The 19,908-nt window shown below is 46.9% G+C and overlaps 1 pseudogene; it reads right to left on the bottom strand.

The window, feature by feature from the left end:
* LOC124021180 overlaps window positions 1–17,675 on the bottom strand; it is a 66,441-nt pseudogene extending 48,766 nt beyond the window's left edge.
* Between the last annotated feature and the right edge of the window lie 2,233 nt (window positions 17,676–19,908).

Genomic DNA, 19,908 nt, shown 5'->3' with positions numbered 1-19,908 from the left:
TTCTGGAACATTAGGTCTTCCATTGTGATCTTAGAGAGAGAGGGTTCTGGAACATTAGGTCTTCCATTGTGATCATAGAGAGAGAGAGGGTTCTGGAACATTAGGTCTTCCATTGTGATCATAGAGAGAGAGAGGGTTCTGGAACATTAGGTCTTCCATTGTGATCTTAGAGAGAGAGAGGGTTCTGGAACATTAGGTCTTCCATTGTGATCATAGAGAGAGAGAGAGGGTTCTGGAACATTAGGTCTTCCATTGTGATCTTAGAGAGAGAGAGGGTTCTGGAACATTAGGTCTTCCATTGTGATCATAGAGAGAGAGAGGTTCTGGAACATTAGGTCTTCCATTGTGATCATAGAGAGAGAGAGAGGGTTCTGGAACATTAGGTCTTCCATTGTGATCTTAGAGAGAGAGGGTTCTGGAACATTAGGTCTTCCATTGTGATCATAGAGAGAGAGAGAGGGTTCTGGAACAGTAGGTCTTCCATTGTGATCATAGAGAGAGAGAGAGGGTTCTGGAACAGTAGGTCTTCCATTGTGATCATAGAGAGAGAGAGGGGGGGTTCTGGAACATTAGGTCTTCCATTGTGATCTTAGAGAGAGAGAGGGGGGGTTCTGAAACATTGGGTCTTCCATTGTGATCTTAGAGAGAGAGAGGGGGGGTTCTGGAACATTAGGTCTTCCATTGTGATCATAGAGAGAGGGGGGGTTCTGAAACATTGTTTACATCCATTCTGAATGGATGAGTATGACTAAAGTGGCATTGCTCAGCCAGACAGTGCTATGCTTTAACATGAGAGATGCTGTTTCCTCCTCAGGTCTTTCTACTGCTGACATACATAGGAGAGGAGCTAGAGATGAATGTCATTCACTATTTATTTCCCCCTCCTTAACCCACTGGGCCGATTACTGCCAGACAGCCGGCACGTGTCAGTAAAAACCTGCCAGACAGCCACCGCGTGGCAGTAAAAACCTGCCAGACAGCCACCGCGTGGCAGTAAAAACCTGCCAGACAGCCACCGCGTGGCAGTAAAAACCTGCCAGACAGCCACCGCGTGGCAGTAAAAGCCTGCCAGACAGCCGCCACGTGGCAGTAAAAACCTGCCAGACAGCCACCGCGTGGCATTAAAAACCTGCCAGACAGCCACCGCGTGGCAGTAAAATTAGCCAGACAGGCGCCACGTGGCATTAAAATTAGCCAGACAGCCACCGCGTGGCAGTAAAAACCTGCCAGAAAGCTGTCAACATGAAGCCACATCACTAGGGCCCTATGTCACATGACTTGGATTTGAACCTGTATTTAAAACGTTTTCATCAAACGGTCCACTTCATGTCACATGGTCCAGTAAACATCCTCAGACAAGTGCTTTCATTTTTTTGGAAAAGGCTTAAAAAAAAATGAAAAGGTTAAAATCTTGGTCATGTGACATGATCGTCCAAGACACCGAGCCCTACAGACAATCACATAGGAGAGATGTCACATGAATAAATTGATCTCCGTCAAGACACAGACAGCATAGCATCACTTAGCGGTCAGTAGCACCACTGTCTGAGGCTCGTAGTGGGCTCTTCTATCGAGCCTCCTAGATGAGACAGGACTACATCCTCACCACTGTCTGAGGCTCCTAGATGATACAGGACTACATCCTCACCACTGTCTGAGCCTCCTAGATGATACAGGACTACATCCTCACCACTGTCTGAGCCTCCTAGATGATACAGGACTACATCCTCACCACTGTCTTGAGGCTCGTAGTGGGCTCTTCTATCGAGCCTCCTAGATGAGACAGGACTACATCCTCACCACGTCCACACAGACGGTCTACGTGTTGCAACAAGCTCAGGGGCAGAAGGCAGATTTGTGTGAAAGCAATCATGAGTCTTGCCGTTATCACCTCGACAAGTGATGTCCATACATTTGCCCCTACGTGTGGCAAAGCTACCGGCTCGCCTTGGAAACACACACACACACACACAAGGGACAAATCAAAACAACTTGTTGTTTTTACTCTAAAAAAGGGTTTTCAGACAGACGTGCTGAAACAGTGTCTTTGGCAGCTCTTCCCTCCATTCTATCAGACAACCTGTACTGTGTGTTGTTAGAGCTCTTCCCTCCATTCTATCAGACAACCTGTACTGTGTGTTGTTAGAGCTCTTCCCTCCATTCTATCAGACAACCTGTACTGTGTTAGAGCTCTTCCCTCCATTCTATCAGACAACCTGTACTGTGTTAGAGCTCTTCCCTCCATTCTATCAGACAACCTGTACTGTGTTAGAGCTCTTCCCTCCATTCTATCAGACAACCTGTACTGTGTGTTGTTAGAGCTCTTCCCTCCATTCTATCAGACAACCTGTACTGTGTGTTGTTAGAGCTCTTCCCTCCATTCTATCAGACAACCTGTACTGGGTGTTGTTAGAGCTCTTCCCTCCATTCTATCAGACAACCTGTACTGTGTTAGAGCTCTTCCCTCCATTCTATCAGACAACCTGTACTGTGTGTTGTTAGAGCTCTTCCCTCCATTCTATCAGACAACCTGTACTGGGTGTTGTTAGAGCTCTTCCCTCCATTCTATCAGACAACCTGTACTGTGTTAGAGCTCTTCCCTCCATTCTATCAGACAACCTGTACTGTGTGGTGTTAGAGCTCTTCCCTCCATTCTATCAGACAACCTGTACTGTGTGGTGTTAGAGCTCTTCCCTCCATTCTATCAGACAACCTGTACTGTGTGTTGTTAGAGCTCTTCCCTCCATTCTATCAGACAACCTGTACTGTGTGTTGTCAGAGCTCTTCCCTCCATTCTATCAGACAACCTGTACTGTGTGTTGTCAGAGCTCTTCCCTCCATTCTATCAGACAACCTGTACTGTGTTAGAGCTCTTCCCTCCATTCTATCAGACAACCTGTACTGTGTGGTGTTAGAGCTCTTCCCTCCATTCTATCAGACAACCTGTACTGTGTTAGAGCTCTTCCCTCCATTCTATCAGACAACCTGTACTGTGTTAGAGCTCTTCCCTCCATTCTATCAGACAACCTGTACTGTGTTAGAGCTCTTCCCTCCATTCTATCAGACAACCTGTACTGTGTTAGAGCTCTTCCCTCCATTCTATCAGACAACCTGTACTGTGTGTTGTTAGAGCTCTTCCCTCCATTCTATCAGACAACCTGTACTGTGTGTTGTTAGAGCTCTTCCCTCCATTCTATCAGACAACCTGTACTGGGTGTTGTTAGAGCTCTTCCCTCCATTCTATCAGACAACCTGTACTGTGTTAGAGCTCTTCCCTCCATTCTATCAGACAACCTGTACTGTGTGGTGTTAGAGCTCTTCCCTCCATTCTATCAGACAACCTGTACTGTGTGGTGTTAGAGCTCTTCCCTCCATTCTATCAGACAACCTGTACTGTGTGTTGTTAGAGCTCTTCCCTCCATTCTATCAGACAACCTGTACTGTGTTAGAGCTCTTCCCTCCATTCTATCAGACAACCTGTACTGTGTGTTGTCAGAGCTCTTCCCTCCATTCTATCAGACAACCTGTACTGTGTTAGAGCTCTTCCCTCCATTCTATCAGACAACCTGTACTGTGTGGTGTTAGAGCTCTTCCCTCCATTCTATCAGACAACCTGTACTGTGTTAGAGCTCTTCCCTCCATTCTATCAGACAACCTGTACTGTGTTAGAGCTCTTCCCTCCATTCTATCAGACAACTGTTAGAGCTTCCCTCCATTCTATCAGACAACCTGTACTGTGTTAGAGCTCTTCCCTCCATTCTATCAGACAACCTGTACTGTGTTAGAGCTCTTCCCTCCATTCTATCAGACAACCTGTACTGTGTGTTGTTAGAGCTCTTCCCTCCATTCTATCAGACAACCTGTACTGTGTGTTGTTAGAGCTCTTCCCTCCATTCTATCAGACAACCTGTACTGTGTTAGAGCTCTTCCCTCCATTCTATCAGACAACCTGTACTGTGTTAGAGCTCTTCCCTCCATTCTATCAGACAACCTGTACTGTGTTAGAGCTCTTCCCTCCATTCTATCAGACAACCTGTACTGTGTGTTGTTAGAGCTCTTCCCTCCATTCTATCAGACAACCTGTACTGTGTGTTGTTAGAGCTCTTCCTCCATTCTATCAGACAACCTGTACTGGGTGTTGTTAGAGCTCTTCCCTCCATTCTATCAGACAACCTGTGTGGTGTTACTGTGTGGTGTTAGAGCTCTTCCCTCCATTCTATCAGACAACCTGTACTGTGTTAGAGCTCTTCCCTCCATTCTATCAGACAACCTGTACTGTGTGTTGTTAGAGCTCTTCCCTCCATTCTATCAGACAACCTGTACTGGGTGTTGTTAGAGCTCTTCCCTCCATTCTATCAGACAACCTGTACTGTGTTAGAGCTCTTCCCTCCATTCTATCAGACAACCTGTACTGTGTGGTGTTAGAGCTCTTCCCTCCATTCTATCAGACAACCTGTACTGTGTGGTGTTAGAGCTCTTCCCTCCATTCTATCAGACAACCTGTACTGTGTGTTGTTAGAGCTCTTCCCTCCATTCTATCAGACAACCTGTACTGTGTTAGAGCTCTTCCCTCCATTCTATCAGACAACCTGTACTGTGTGTTGTCAGAGCTCTTCCCTCCATTCTATCAGACAACCTGTACTGTGTTAGAGCTCTTCCCTCCATTCTATCAGACAACCTGTACTGTGTGGTGTTAGAGCTCTTCCCTCCATTCTATCAGACAACCTCCCTCCATTCTATCAGACAACCTGTACTGTGTTAGAGCTCTTCCCTCCATTCTATCAGACAACCTGTACTGTGTTAGAGCTCTTCCCTCCATTCTATCAGACAACCTGTACTGTGTTAGAGCTCTTCCCTCCATTCTATCAGACAACCTGTACTGTGTTTGTTAGCTCTTCCCTCCATTCTATCAGACAACCTGTACTGTGTGTTGTTAGAGCTCTTCCTTCCATTCTATCAGACAACCTGTACTGTGTGTTGTCAGAGCTCTTCCCTCCATTCTATCAGACAACCTGTACTGTGTTAGAGCTCTTCCCTCCATTCTATCAGACAACCTGTACTGTGTTAGAGCTCTTCCCTCCATTCTATCAGACAACCTGTACTGTGTGTTGTTAGAGCTCTTCCCTCCATTCTATCAGACAACCTGTACTGTGTTTAGAGCTCTTCCCTCCATTCTATCAGACAACCTGTACTGTGTGTTGTTAGAGCTCTTCCTCCATTCTATCAGACAACCTGTACTGTGTTAGAGCTCTTCCCTCCATTCTATCAGACAACCTGTACTGTGTGTTGTTAGAGCTCTTCCCTCCATTCTATCAGACAACCTGTACTGTGTGTTGTTCTTCCCTCCATTCTATCAGAGCTGTGTTAGAGCTCTTCCCTCCATTCTATCAGACAACCTGTACTGTGTTGTTAGAGCTCTTCCCTCCATTCTATCAGACAACCTGTACTGTGTTAGAGCTCTTCCCTCCATTCTATCAGACAACCTGTACTGTGTTAGAGCTCTTCCCTCCATTCTATCAGACAACCTGTACTGTGTTAGAGCTCTTCCCTCCATTCTATCAGACAACCTGTACTGTGTTTGTTAGAGCTCTTCCTCCATTCTATCAGACAACCTGTACTGGGTGTTGTTAGAGCTCTTCCCTCCATTCTATCAGACAACCTGTACTGTGTGGTGTTAGAGCTCTTCCCTCCATTCTATCAGACAACCTGTACTGTGTTAGAGCTCTTCCCTCCATTCTATCAGACAACCTGTACTGTGTGTTGTTAGAGCTCTTCCCTCCATTCTATCAGACAACCTGTACTGGGTGTTGTTAGAGCTCTTCCCTCCATTCTATCAGACAACCTGTACTGTGTTAGAGCTCTTCCCTCCATTCTATCAGACAACCTGTACTGTGTGGTGTTAGAGCTCTTCCCTCCATTCTATCAGACAACCTGTACTGTGTGGTGTTAGAGCTCTTCCCTCCATTCTATCAGACAACCTGTACTGTGTGTTGTTAGAGCTCTTCCCTCCATTCTATCAGACAACCTGTACTGTGTTAGAGCTCTTCCCTCCATTCTATCAGACAACCTGTACTGTGTGTTGTCAGAGCTCTTCCCTCCATTCTATCAGACAACCTGTACTGTGTTAGAGCTCTTCCCTCCATTCTATCAGACAACCTGTACTGTGTTAGAGCTCTTCCCTCCATTCTATCAGACAACCTGTACTGTGTTAGAGCTCTTCCCTCCATTCTATCAGACAACCTGTACTGTGTGTTGTTAGAGCTCTTCCCTCCATTCTATCAGACAACCTGTACTGTGTGGTGTTAGAGCTCTTCCCTCCATTCTATCAGACAACCTGTACTGTGTTTGTTAGAGCTCTTCCCTCCATTCTATCAGACAACCTGTACTGTGTTAGAGCTCTTCCCTCCATTCTATCAGACAACCTGTACTGTGTTAGAGCTCTTCCTCCATTCTATCAGACAACCTGTACTGTGTTAGAGCTCTTCCCTCCATTCTATCAGACAACCTGTACTGTGTGTTGTTAGAGCTCTTCCCTCCATTCTATCAGACAACCTGTACTGTGTGTTGTTAGAGCTCTTCCCTCCATTCTATCAGACAACCTGTACTGTGTTAGAGCTCTTCCCTCCATTCTATCAGACAACCTGTACTGTGTTAGAGCTCTTCCCTCCATTCTATCAGACAACCTGTACTGTGTTGTTAGAGCTCTTCCCTCCATTCTATCAGACAACCTGTACTGTGTGTTGTTAGAGCTCTTCCCTCCATTCTATCAGACAACCTGTACTGTGTGTTGTTAGAGCTCTTCCCTCCATTCTATCAGACAACCTGTACTGTGTTAGAGCTCTTCCCTCCATTCTATCAGACAACCTGTACTGTGTGTTGTCAGAGCTCTTCCCTCCATTCTATCAGACAACCTGTACTGTGTTAGAGCTCTTCCCTCCATTCTATCAGACAACCTGTACTGTGTGGTGTTAGAGCTCTTCCTCCATTCTATCAGACAACCTGTACTGTGTGTTAGAGCTCTTCCCTCCATTCTATCAGACAACCTGTACTGTGTTAGAGCTCTTCCCTCCATTCTATCAGACAACCTGTACTGTGTTAGAGCTCTTCCCTCCATTCTATCAGACAACCTGTACTGTGTTAGAGCTCTTCCCTCCATTCTATCAGACAACCTGTACTGTGTTGTCAGAGCTCTTCCCTCCATTCTATCAGACAACCTGTACTGGGTGTTGTTAGAGCTCTTCCCTCCATTCTATCAGACAACCTGTACTGTGTGGTGTTAGAGCTCTTCCCTCCATTCTATCAGACAACCTGTACTGTGTTAGAGCTCTTCCCTCCATTCTATCAGACAACCTGTACTGTGTGTTGTTAGAGCTCTTCCCTCCATTCTATCAGACAACCTGTACTGTGTTTAGAGCTCTTCCCTCCATTCTATCAGACAACCTGTACTGTGTTAGAGCTCTTCCCTCCATTCTATCAGACAACCTGTACTGTGTGGTGTTAGAGCTCTTCCCTCCATTCTATCAGACAACCTGTACTGTGTGGTGTTAGAGCTCTTCCCTCCATTCTATCAGACAACCTGTACTGTGTGTTGTTAGAGCTCTTCCCTCCATTCTATCAGACAACCTGTACTGTGTTAGAGCTCTTCCCTCCATTCTATCAGACAACCTGTACTGTGTGTTGTCAGAGCTCTTCCCTCCATTCTATCAGACAACCTGTACTGTGTTAGAGCTCTTCCCTCCATTCTATCAGACAACCTGTACTGTGTGGTGTTAGAGCTCTTCCCTCCATTCTATCAGACAACCTGTACTGTGTTAGAGCTCTTCCCTCCATTCTATCAGACAACCTGTACTGTGTGTTGTTAGAGCTCTTCCCTCCATTCTATCAGACAACCTGTACTGTGTGGTGTTAGAGCTCTTCCCTCCATTCTATCAGACAACCTGTACTGTGTGTTGTCAGAGCTCTTCCCTCCATTCTATCAGACAACCTGTACTGTGTGTTGTCAGAGCTCTTCCCTCCATTCTATCAGACAACCTGTACTGTGTGTTGTTAGAGCTCTTCCCTCCATTCTATCAGACAACCTGTACTGTGTGTTGTCAGAGCTCTTCCCTCCATTCTATCAGACAACCTGTACTGTGTGGTGTTAGAGCTCTTCCCTCCATTCTATCAGACAACCTGTACTGGGTGTTGTTAGAGCTCTTCCCTCCATTCTATCAGACAACCTGTACTGTGTGTTGTTAGAGCTCTTCCCTCCATTCTATCAGACAACCTGTACTGGGTGTTGTTAGAGCTCTTCCCTCCATTCTATCAGACAACCTGTACTGTGTGTTGTTAGAGCTCTTCCCTCCATTCTATCAGACAACCTGTACTGTGTTAGAGCTCTTCTCTCCATTCTATCAGACAACCTGTACTGTGTTAGAGCTCTTCTCTCCATTCTATCAGACAACCTGTACTGTGTTAGAGCTCTTCCCTCCATTCTATCAGACAACCTGTACTGTGTTAGAGCTCTTCCCTCCATTCTATCAGACAACCTGTACTGTGTGTTGTCAGAGCTCTTCCCTCCATTCTATCAGACAACCTGTACTGTGTGTTGTCAGAGCTCTTCCCTCCATTCTATCAGACAACCTGTACTGTGTGTTGTTAGAGCTCTTCCCTCCATTCTATCAGACAACCTGTACTGTGTGGTGTTAGAGCTCTTCCCTCCATTCTATCAGACAACCTGTACTGTGTGTTGTTAGAGCTCTTCCCTCCATTCTATCAGACAACCTGTACTGTGTGTTGTTAGAGCTCTTCCCTCCATTCTATCAGACAACCTGTACTGTGTGTTGTTAGAGCTCTTCCCTCCATTCTATCAGACAACCTGTACTGTGTGTTGTTAGAGCTCTTCCCTCCATTCTATCAGACAACCTGTACTGTGTTAGAGCTCTTCCCTCCATTCTATCAGACAACCTGTACTGTGTGGTGTTAGAGCTCTTCCCTCCATTCTATCAGACAACCTGTACTGTGTGTTGTTAGAGCTCTTCCCTCCATTCTATCAGACAACCTGTACTGTGTGTTGTCAGAGCTCTTCCCTCCATTCTATCAGACAACCTGTACTGTGTGTTGTCAGAGCGGGTTAGTCACTCAGAGGAGGAGATGGCACACGTTAACACATTCCTTCTCATCTAGATAAGACTACATGATCCTCAGAGGCCTGATTTTATCTTTCCACTCAGAGACAACAGAAATTGGACTCGGTCCAACGCGCTGAGGGCTCTGGTTGGATCTATAGTCTATATACACATGTAGTTTAAGGTGAAAGGCTCTGGTTGGATCTATAGTCTATATACATGTAGTTTAAGGTGAAAGGCTCTGGTTGGATCTATAGTCTATATACACGTGTAGTTTAAGGTGAGCTCCAGATGAGTCAGGCCATTTCCACGAGTCAATACGAGTCAAGGGTCTCATATTACAAATGGTTTTCAAACACAGCATCTCCTTTCATTGGTGATAAGACTGATTCACCCCCGAGGTCTGTTCCATGGACTAAAAATCCCTTTTCACATCACCAATATTGTTTAGAGCAGGGGTCACCAACAGGTGAGTTACCCGTAGCTAGCAGCCCACCTATGAGTAGCTAGCCAAGCTATTCTGAAAGGTTTTACCATACACCAGGGGTCTCCAGCAGGCTAGGGTTAGGGGTTAAGGTTAGGGTTAGGGGTTAAGGGTTAGCTACCAGCTACCAGCCCACCTATGAGTAGCTCACAAAACTATTCTGAAAGTACATGTTCCCCCACAAACCGTCATTAACAAATCTCACCAGAATCAGACACCACAATCTCCCAGCTACTATCCAACCAACACAACATCATCCCACCCCTGGTCAGCCACTATTGGTTAAGACAAACCCAACACAACATCATCCCACCCCTGGTCAGCCACTATTGGTTAAGACAAACCCAACACAACATCATCCCACCCCTGGTCAGCCACTATTGGTTAAGACAAACCTAACACAACATCATCCCACCCCTGGTCAGCCACTATTGGTTAAGACAAACCCAACACAACATCATCCCACCCCTGGTCAGCCACTATTGGTTAAGACAAACCCAACACAACATCATCCCACCCCTGGTCAGCCACTATTGGTTAAGACAAACCTAACACAACATCATCCCACCCCTGGTCAGCCACTATTGGTTAAGACAAACCTAACACAACATCATCCCACCCCTGGTCAGCCACTATTGGTTAAGACAAACGCAACACAACATCATCCCACCCCTGGTCAGCCACTATTGGTTAAGACAAACCCAGCACAACATCATCCCACCCCTGGTCAGCCACTATTGGTTAAGACAAACCTAACAACATCATCCCACCCCTGGTCAGCCACTATTGGTTAAAACAAACCTAACAACATCATCCCACCCCTGGTCAGCTACTATTGGTTTAAAAAGACAAACCTAACACAACATCATCCCACCCCTGGTCAGCTACTATTGGTTTAAAAAGACAAACCTAACACAACATCATCCCACCCCTGGTCAGCCACTATTGGTTTAAAAAGACAAATCAAAAATACTTTCCCCAAAACCTTCCCAATTGAATGTTAACTGTAAAGTAGTTTTACCTGGCAGAAGTATAGCACGAGGAAGTATAGCACGAGGAAGTATAGCACGGGGAAGTATAGCACGGGGAAGTATAGCACGAGGAAGTATAGCACGGGGAAGTATAGCACGAGGAAGTATAGCACGAGGAAGTATAGCACGAGGAAGTATAGCACGAGGAAGTATAGCACGAGGAAGTATAGCACAGGGAAGTATAGCACGAGGAAGTATAGCACGGGGAAGTATAGCACGGGGAAGTATAGCACGAGGAAGTATAGCACGAGGAAGTATAGCACGAGGAAGTAGCTGAGTAGATGCGCAATTAAACCAGCCTGTCTCTTCACAGTGGTAGTGAGGAGGGTCGTGGATCTGACCAGTCTGTCTCTTCACAGTGATAGTGAGGAGGAGAATCTGACCAGTCTGTCTCTTCACAGTGGTAGTGAGGAGGGTCGTGGATCTGTCCAGTCGGTCTCTTCACAGTGATAGTGAGGAGGAGAATCTGACCAGTCGGTCTCTTCAGTGGTAGTGAGGAGGGTCGTGGATCTGACCAGTCGGTCTCTTCACAGTGGTAGTGAGGAGGAGAATCTGACCAGTCGGTCTCTTCAGTGGTAGTGAGGAGGGTCGTGGATCTGACCAGTCGGTCTCTTCACAGTGGTAGTGAGGAGGAGAATCTGACCAGTCAGAGAAAAATAATATCCAAGGCCTGAGGTCATCTGAGGTCATCTGCCTTTGACCTAAAGAGCAGGAACCTGGACTTCAGGTCGGTAATACAGACATTGTCATCCTACAAGAAACATGGTACAAAGGAGATGGACCCACTGGTTGTCCTCTAGGTTACAGAGAGCTGGTAGTCCCATCCACCACACTACCAGGTGGGTGGTATAGAGGAGATGGACCCACTGGTTGTCCTCTAGGTTACAGAGAGCTGGTAGTCCCATCCACCACACTACCAGGTGGGTGGTATAGAGGAGATGGACCCACTGGTTGCCCTCTAGGTTACAGAGAGCTGGTAGTCCCATCCACCACACTACCAGGTGGGTGGTATAGAGGAGATGGACCCACTGGTTGCCCTCTAGGTTACAGAGAGCTGGTAGTCCCATCCACCACACTACCAGGTGGGTGGTATAGAGGAGATGGACCCACTGGTTGCCCTCTAGGTTACAGAGAGCTGGTAGTCCCATCCACCACACTACCAGGTGGGTGGTATAGAGGAGATGGACCCACTGGTTGCCCTCTAGGTTACAGAGAGCTGGTAGTCCCATCCACCACACTACCAGGTGGGTGGTATAGAGGAGATGGACCCACTGGTTGCCCTCTAGGTTACAGAGAGCTGGTAGTCCCATCCACCACACTACCAGGTGGGTGGTATAGAGGAGATGGACCCACTGGTTGCCCTCTAGGTTACAGAGAACTGGTAGTCCCATCCACCACACTACCAGGTGGGTGGTATAGAGGAGCTGGTGATCCAGTAGAACAGAACCACAGTAGAACAGAACCACGTTCACTCAGTGAGCTGGTGATCCAGTAGAACAGAACCACGTTCAGAAACACCTATAAAACAGTTCAGCTGGCATGGTATAATGATGGCCTCCTGGATAGTGATGCTAAGGAAACAAACCATGCGACGCTACTATATCTGGGAGATGAATCAAGAGAGATATTTCTACCTTCATAGTTTCAGAATTAGTCACAGAACACCGGAGGCAGTGTTTCCCCTAGTTAGATATTCAAGGTGGAGTGCGGAGGCCACCAAAACAACACCCGTGGCCTCTGGCTATGGAAGCACAACCAAGACAACACCCGTGGCCCTCTGGCTATGGAAGCACAACCAAGACAACACCCGTGGCCCTCTGGCTATGGAAGCACAACCAAGACAACACCCGTGGCCCTCTGGCTATGGAAGCACAACCAAGACAACACCCGTGGCCCTCTGGCTATGGAAGCACAACCAAGACAACACCCGTGGCCCTCTGGCTATGGAAGCACAACCAAGACAAACACCCGTGGCCCTCTGGCTATGGAAGCACAACCAAGACAAACACCCGTGGCCCTCTGGCTATGGAAGCACAACCAAGACAACACCCGTGGCCCTCTGGCTATGGAAGCACAACCAAGACAACACCCGTGGCCCTCTGGCTATGGAAGCACAACCAAGATTGTCAGACACCAAAACAATCCATCAAAAATAATCAAATTCAGACACATCATCTTTGTTTGAGTTGAACTAGGTGATGAATCTCAGACACATCTTTAAACAAGTGAGAACCCTCTGTATGTATCGAGTTGAACTAGGTAATGAATCGGTCCTGTTAACTTTAAACTAAATAAGATGTTTATCCCTGAACGAGCAGCACACACAGCCACAGAACAGTACTCTAGATGTCATGTGATCATTAGAACCTCTAACAGTACTGAACCTCTAGATGTCATGTGATCATTAGAACCTCCAACAGTACTGAACCTCTAGATGTCATGTGATCATTAGAACCTCCAACAGTACCGAACCTCTAGATGTCATGTGATCATTAGAACCTCCAACAGTACTGTTGTTCTGTACCACTGAACCTCTAGATGTCATGTGATCATTAGAACCTCCAACAGTACTGAACCTCTAGATGTCATGTGATCATTAGAACCTCCAACAGTACTGAACCTCTAGATGTCATGTGATCATTAGAACCTCCAACAGTACTGTTGTTCTGTACCACTGAACCTCTAGATGTCATGTGATCATTAGAACCTCCAACAGTACTGAACCTCTAGATGTCATGTGATCATTAGAACCTCCAACAGTACTGAACCTCTAGATGTCATGTGATCATTAGAACCTCCAACAGTACTGAACTTCTAGATGTCATGTGATCATTAGAACCTCCAACAGTACTGAACCTCTAGATGTCATGTGATCATTAGAACCTCCAACAGTACCGAACCTCTAGATGTCATGTGATCATTAGAACCTCCAACAGTACTGTTGTTCTGTACCACTGAACCTCTAGATGTCATGTGATCATTAGAACCTCCAACAGTACTGAACCTCTAGATGTCATGTGATCATTAGAACCTCCAACAGTACTCTAGATGTCATGTGATCATTAGAACCTCTAGAACCTGTCATGTGATCATTAGAACCTCCAACAGTACTGTTGTTCTGTACCACCGGACCTCTAGATGTCATGTGATCATTAGAACCTCCAACAGTACCGAACCTCTAGATGTCATGTGATCATTAGAACCTCCAACAGTACTGAACCTCTAGATGTCATGTGATCATTAGAACCTCCAACAGTACCGAACCTCTAGATGTCATGTGATCATTAGAACCTCCAACAGTACTGAACCTCTAGATGTCATGTGATCATTAGAACCTCCAACAGTACTGAACCTCTAGATGTCATGTGATCATTAGAACCTCCAACAGTACCGAACCTCTAGATGTCATGTGATCATTAGAACCTCCAACAGTACTGAACCTCTAGATGTCATGTGATCATTAGAACCTCCAACAGTACTGTTGTTCTGTACCACCGGACCTCTAGATGTCATGTGATCATTAGAACCTCCAAAAACAACAACAAGCGTCCTTTATCCTGGAACACAACCAAAACATGGCTGTGTCTGAAATGGCCCACTAGACGCTGGTCAAAGAGCCCGGACAGAGAGGAAAAGGATGCCATTTCAGACGTAGTATAACCACGAACCAGAGCTGGACAAAGAGCCCGGACAGAGGGGAAAAGGATGCCATTTCAGACGTAGTATAACCACGAACCAGAGCTGGTCAAAGAGCCCGGACAGAGGGGAAAAGGATGCCATTTCAGACGTAGTATAACCACGAACCAGAGCTGGACAAAGTGCCTCAGTGTGCTCTGCTCCCGGAGTCCAGTGTTGGGCAGGCAGCTGTGTCAACACAGATGAATATTATCTTTCGGCTAATGACTTCTGTAAATGTTCTCCAGTCAAGTGCATTGTCCAAAACATGACGAATGATGTGTATACAAAGGTATGGGATCTGATGGTCCATCCAGAGACCCCGGAGAGAGGACCCCCGAGAGAGAGAGAGAGAGAGAGAGAGAGAGAGAGAGAGAGAGAGAGAGAGAGAGAGAGAGGACCCCGGAGAGAGAGAGAGAGAGAGAGAGGACCCCGGAGAGAGAGAGAGAGAGAGAGAGAGAGGACCCCGGAGAGAGAGAGAGAGGACCCCGGAGAGAGGAGAGAGAGGACCCCGGAGAGAGAGAGAGGACCCCGGAGAGAGAGAGAGAGGACCCCGGAGAGAGAGAGAGAGGACCCCGGAGAGAGAGAGAGACCCCGGAGAGAGAGAGAGGACCCCGGAGAGAGAGAGACCCCGGAGAGAGAGAGAGAGGACCCCGGAGAGAGAGAGAGGGACCCCGGAGAGAGAGAGAGGACCCCGGAGAGAGAGAGGGACCCCGGAGAGAGAGAGAGGGACCCCGGAGAGAGAGAGAGAGGACCCCGAGAGAGAGAGGAGGACCCCGGAGAGAGAGAGGACCCCGGAGAGAGAGAGAGAGAACCCTGGAGAAAGAGAGAACCCTGGAGAGAGAGAGAACCCTGAGGCCCTGTAGATAGAATACTGAAGCCCATGGGTACCTAGACATAGACTCCTAGTCTCTGGCCTCCGATAGCTGGTTGTTTCATCCTTTTCTCCTCTCCTTTATAATATTTAGGACACCACGAAAAAGGAAACATTATACTAATGCAGAAATAATTACAACAAATATTTTATATCTGTTAAGTGCTGCAACACTATGACCCCATGACCCCAGCCCCGTTTTGACAGTCTAAAAGCAGTAAGATTCCCTTGGTAAACCTCATCTTGATAACCACCTGTACCTTTCACATTACTCTGACAAATCAGCCTAAACAGGCAAAAAGAAATCGCAGATATAGCAGCCTAGGCCCACAGGGTTTATTTAAGCACCAAGGCCCAAGGGGTATGTGGTATATGGCCAATATACCACGGCTAAGGGCTGTTCTTATGTACAACGCAGTGCCTCTGGACACAGCCTTTAACTGTGGTATATTGGTTATATACCCCAGAGGTGCCTGGACACAGCCCTTAGCCGTGGTATGTTGGTTATATACCCCATACCCCAGAGGTGCCTGGACACAGCCTTTAGCTGTGGTATATTGGTTATATACCCCAGAGGTGCCTGGATACAGCCCGTAGCCGTGGTATATTGGTTATATACCCCAGAGGTGCCTGGACACAGCCCTTAGCCGTGGTATATTGGTTATATACCCCAGAGGTGCCTGGATACAGCCCTTAGCCGTGGTATATTGGTTATATACCCCAGAGGTGCCTGGACACAGCCCTTAGCCGTGGTATATTGGTTATATACCCCAGAGGTGCCTGGACACAGCCCTTAGCCGTGGTATATTGGTTATATACCCCAGAGGTGCCTGGATACAGCCCTTAGCCGTGGTATATTGGTTATATACCCCAGAGGTGCCTGGATACAGCCCTTAGCCGTGGTATATTGGTTATATACCCCAGAGGTGCCTGGACACAGCCCTTAGCCGTGGTATATTGGTTATATACCCCAGAGGTGCCTGTACACAGCCCTTAGCCGTGGTATATTGGTTATATACCCCAGAGGTGCCTGGACACAGCCCTTAGCCGTGGTATATTGGTTATATACCCCAGAGGTGCCTGGACACAGCCCTTAGCCGTGGTATATTGGCTATATACCCCAGAGGTGCCTGGACACAGCCCTTAGCCGTGGTATATTGGTTATATACCCCAGAGGTGCCTGGATACAGCCCTTAGCCGTGGTATATTGGTTATATACCCCATACCCCAGAGGTGCCTGGACACAGCCCTTAGCCGTGATATATTGGTTATATACCCCAGAGGTGCCTGGATACAGCCCTTAGCCGTGGTATATTGGTTATATACCCCAGAGGTGCCTGGACACAGCCCTTAGCCGTGGTATATTGGTTATATACCCCATACCCCAGAGGTGCCTGGACACAGCCCTTAGCCGTGGTATATTGGTTATATACCCCATACCCCAGAGGTGCCTGGATACAGCCCTTAGCCGTGGTATATTGGTTATATACCCCATAACCCAGAGGTGCCTGGATACAGCCCTTATCCGTGGTATATTGGTTATATACCCGAGGTGCCTGGACACAGCCCTTAGCCGTGGTATATTGGTTATATACCCCATACCCCAGAGGTGCCTGGACACAGCCCGTAGCCGTGGTATATTGGTTATATACCCCAGAGGTGCCTGGATACAGCCCTTAGCCGTGGTATATTGGTTATATACCCCATACCCCAGAGGTGCCTGGACACAGCCCTTAGCCGTGATATATTGGTTATATACCCCATATCCCAGAGGTGCCTGGACACAGCCCTTAGCCGTGGTATATTAGTTATATACCCCAGAGGTGCCTGGATACAGCCCTTAGCCGTGGTATATTGGTTATATACCCCAGAGGTGCCTGGATTCAGCCCTTAGCCGATCTACAGAATACAGGCTACGGCAGCGTGCCATAGATCTACAGAATACAGGCTACGGCAGTGTGCCATGGTTCAACAACCCCAGTCCTGTATGATTGAATTACTTTGGTAACCCTGATATAGAAATGGTGAAGAAACGTGCAGATATTCTGATCCATTTATAATGTATACAACTACCGTAGGCCTACCTTCTCTCGGTCTCTCGGGTAGGGATTTCACCGGTCCAATCTGCCGCAGCTGAAAAACTTTGCGCACTTCATCACAGCTCGTTAGACTTCCCGAAATCAGCCCGACACAAGCAGTAACAAACAAACAACACAGCATCTTTTGTCGTCCCGTTTTCAAATCCAGGTTGATGTTACTCAAAAACCCCCTATCTAATATTAAAGTTATGAACATTCCTAACAGACCGCCATTCCTTCGATCACAACATCCACATTTCCAAGGTTCCCTGGATCTGCGACGGTACTTTTCAATGATGGAAAAATTGCCTTTAATAAAATGTTCTAAAAACAATCAAATCCTGAATGAAGTTACAACAGGAGTCGTTGAAAGAGTCATGGGACTGTAGAAGAACTCAACCGCAGCGTGTTGAGCAACTTGGCGCGACTGGAGCCGTCAATGGAATGGGCGGAACCATACCTGAGGAGACAGAACCACTGGAGAACTCTACAACAGTGGGGTGCAGCGCCATCTCGTGGACAAACCTGGGAGCGGCGGCCTAAAACATCTCCAAAACAATTAGTATTGTAGTCTACTACAGCATGGCTATACGTTACAATGCAACAAACCGTTTGGTACAAGGTTATGGATGACAACGTTTCTATCGAGTTCCATCGGCCGACTAAACGCCTTTTGGGCCATAGGTATGTATGAGCGTTATGGTGTCCAAATTACCCACAGGTGATTCTGTAAATTACCCACAGGTGATTCTGTAAATTACCCACAGGTGATTCTGTAAATTACCCACAGGTGATTCTGTAAATTACCCACAGGTGATTCTGTAAATTACCCACAGGTGATTCTGTAAATTACCCACAGGTGATTCTGTAAATTACCCACAGGTGATTCTGTAAACTACCCACAGGTGATTCTGTAAACTACCCACAGGTGATTCTGTAAACTACCCACAGGTGATTCTGTAAACTACCCACAGGTGATTCTGTAAACTACCCACAGGTGATTCTGTAAACTACCCACAGGTGATTCTGTAAACTACCCACAGGTGATTCTGTAAACTACCCACAGGTGAATCTGTAAACTACCCACAGGTGAATCTGTAAACTACCCACAGGTGAATCTGTAAACTACCCACAGGTGAATCTGTAAACTACCCACAGGTGAATCTGTAAATTACCCACAGGTGATTCTGTAAACTACCCACAGGTGATTCTGTAAATTACCCACAGGTGAATCTGTAAATTACCCACAGGTGAATCTGTAAACTACAGAGTCAATGTGGAGGCTATATACAGGGGGTACCGGTAATAATATAATAATATATGCCATTTAGCAGACGCTTTTATCTAAAGCGACTTACAGTCATGTGTGCATACATTCTACGTATGGGTGGTCCCGGGAATCGAACCCACTACCCTGGCGTTACAAGCGCCATGCTCTACCACCTGAGCTACAGAAAGACTGAGTCAATGTGAGACTATATACAGGGGGTACCGGTACAGAGTCAATGTGGAGGCTATATACAGGGTGTTACGGTACAGAGTCAATGTGGAGGCTATATACAGGGGGTACCGGTACAGAGTCAATGTGAGACTATATACAGGGGGTACCGGTACAGAGTCAATGTGGAGGCTATATACAGGGGGCACCAGTACAGAGTCAACGTGGAGGCTATATACAGGGGGCACCAGTACAGAGTCAACATGGAGGCTATATACAGGGGGTACCAGTACAGAGTCAACGTGGAGGCTATATACAGGGGGTACCAGTACAGAGTCACAGAGTCAATGTGGCTAGGCTATATAAGGGAGGCTGTATACAGGGGGTACCAGAGAGTCAATGTGGAGGCTATATACAGGGGGAGGCTACTGGTACAGAGTCAATGTGGAGGCTATATACAGGGGTACCAGTACAGAGTCAATGTGGAGACTATATACAGGGGTACCGGTACAGAGTCAATGTGGAGGCAATATATACAGGGGTACAGAGTCAATATGGAGGCAATATATACAGGGGGTACCAGTACAGAGTCAATGTGGAGGCTATATACAGGGGTACCAGTACAGAGTCAATGTGGAGGCTATATACAGGGGTACTGGTACAGAGTCAATGTGGAGGCTATATACAGGGTGTTACGGTACAGAGTCAATGTGGAGGCTATATACAGGGGTACCAGTACTGAGTCAATGTGGAGGCTATATACAGGGTCAATGTGTTACGGTACAGAGTCAATGTGGAGGCTATATACAGGGGGTACCGAGTCAATGTGGAGGCTATATACAGGGGTACTGAGTCAATGTGGAGGCTATATACAGTACAGTACAGAGTCAGTGGAGGCTATATACAGGGGTACCGACAGTCAATGTGGAGGCTATATACAGGGGTACCAGTACTGAGTCAATGTGGAGGCTATATACAGGGGTACCAGTACTGAGTCAATGTGGAGGCTATATACAGGGGGTACCAGTACTGAGTCAATGTGGAGGCTATATACAGGGGTGTACCAGTACTGAGTCAATGTGGAGGCTATATACAGGGGTACCAGTACTGAGTCAATGTGGAGGCTATATACAGGGGTACCAGTACTGAGTCAATGAGTCAATGGAGGCTATATACAGGGGTACCAGTACTGAGTCAATGTGGAGGCTATATACAGGGGTA

This window comes from Oncorhynchus gorbuscha, unplaced genomic scaffold, assembly GCF_021184085.1.
Source record: "Oncorhynchus gorbuscha isolate QuinsamMale2020 ecotype Even-year unplaced genomic scaffold, OgorEven_v1.0 Un_scaffold_1078, whole genome shotgun sequence".
Classification (NCBI taxonomy): domain Eukaryota; kingdom Metazoa; phylum Chordata; class Actinopteri; order Salmoniformes; family Salmonidae; genus Oncorhynchus; species Oncorhynchus gorbuscha.
Note: the sequence above shows the minus strand (reverse complement) of the source record. Positions and strands in the feature narration are given on the sequence as shown.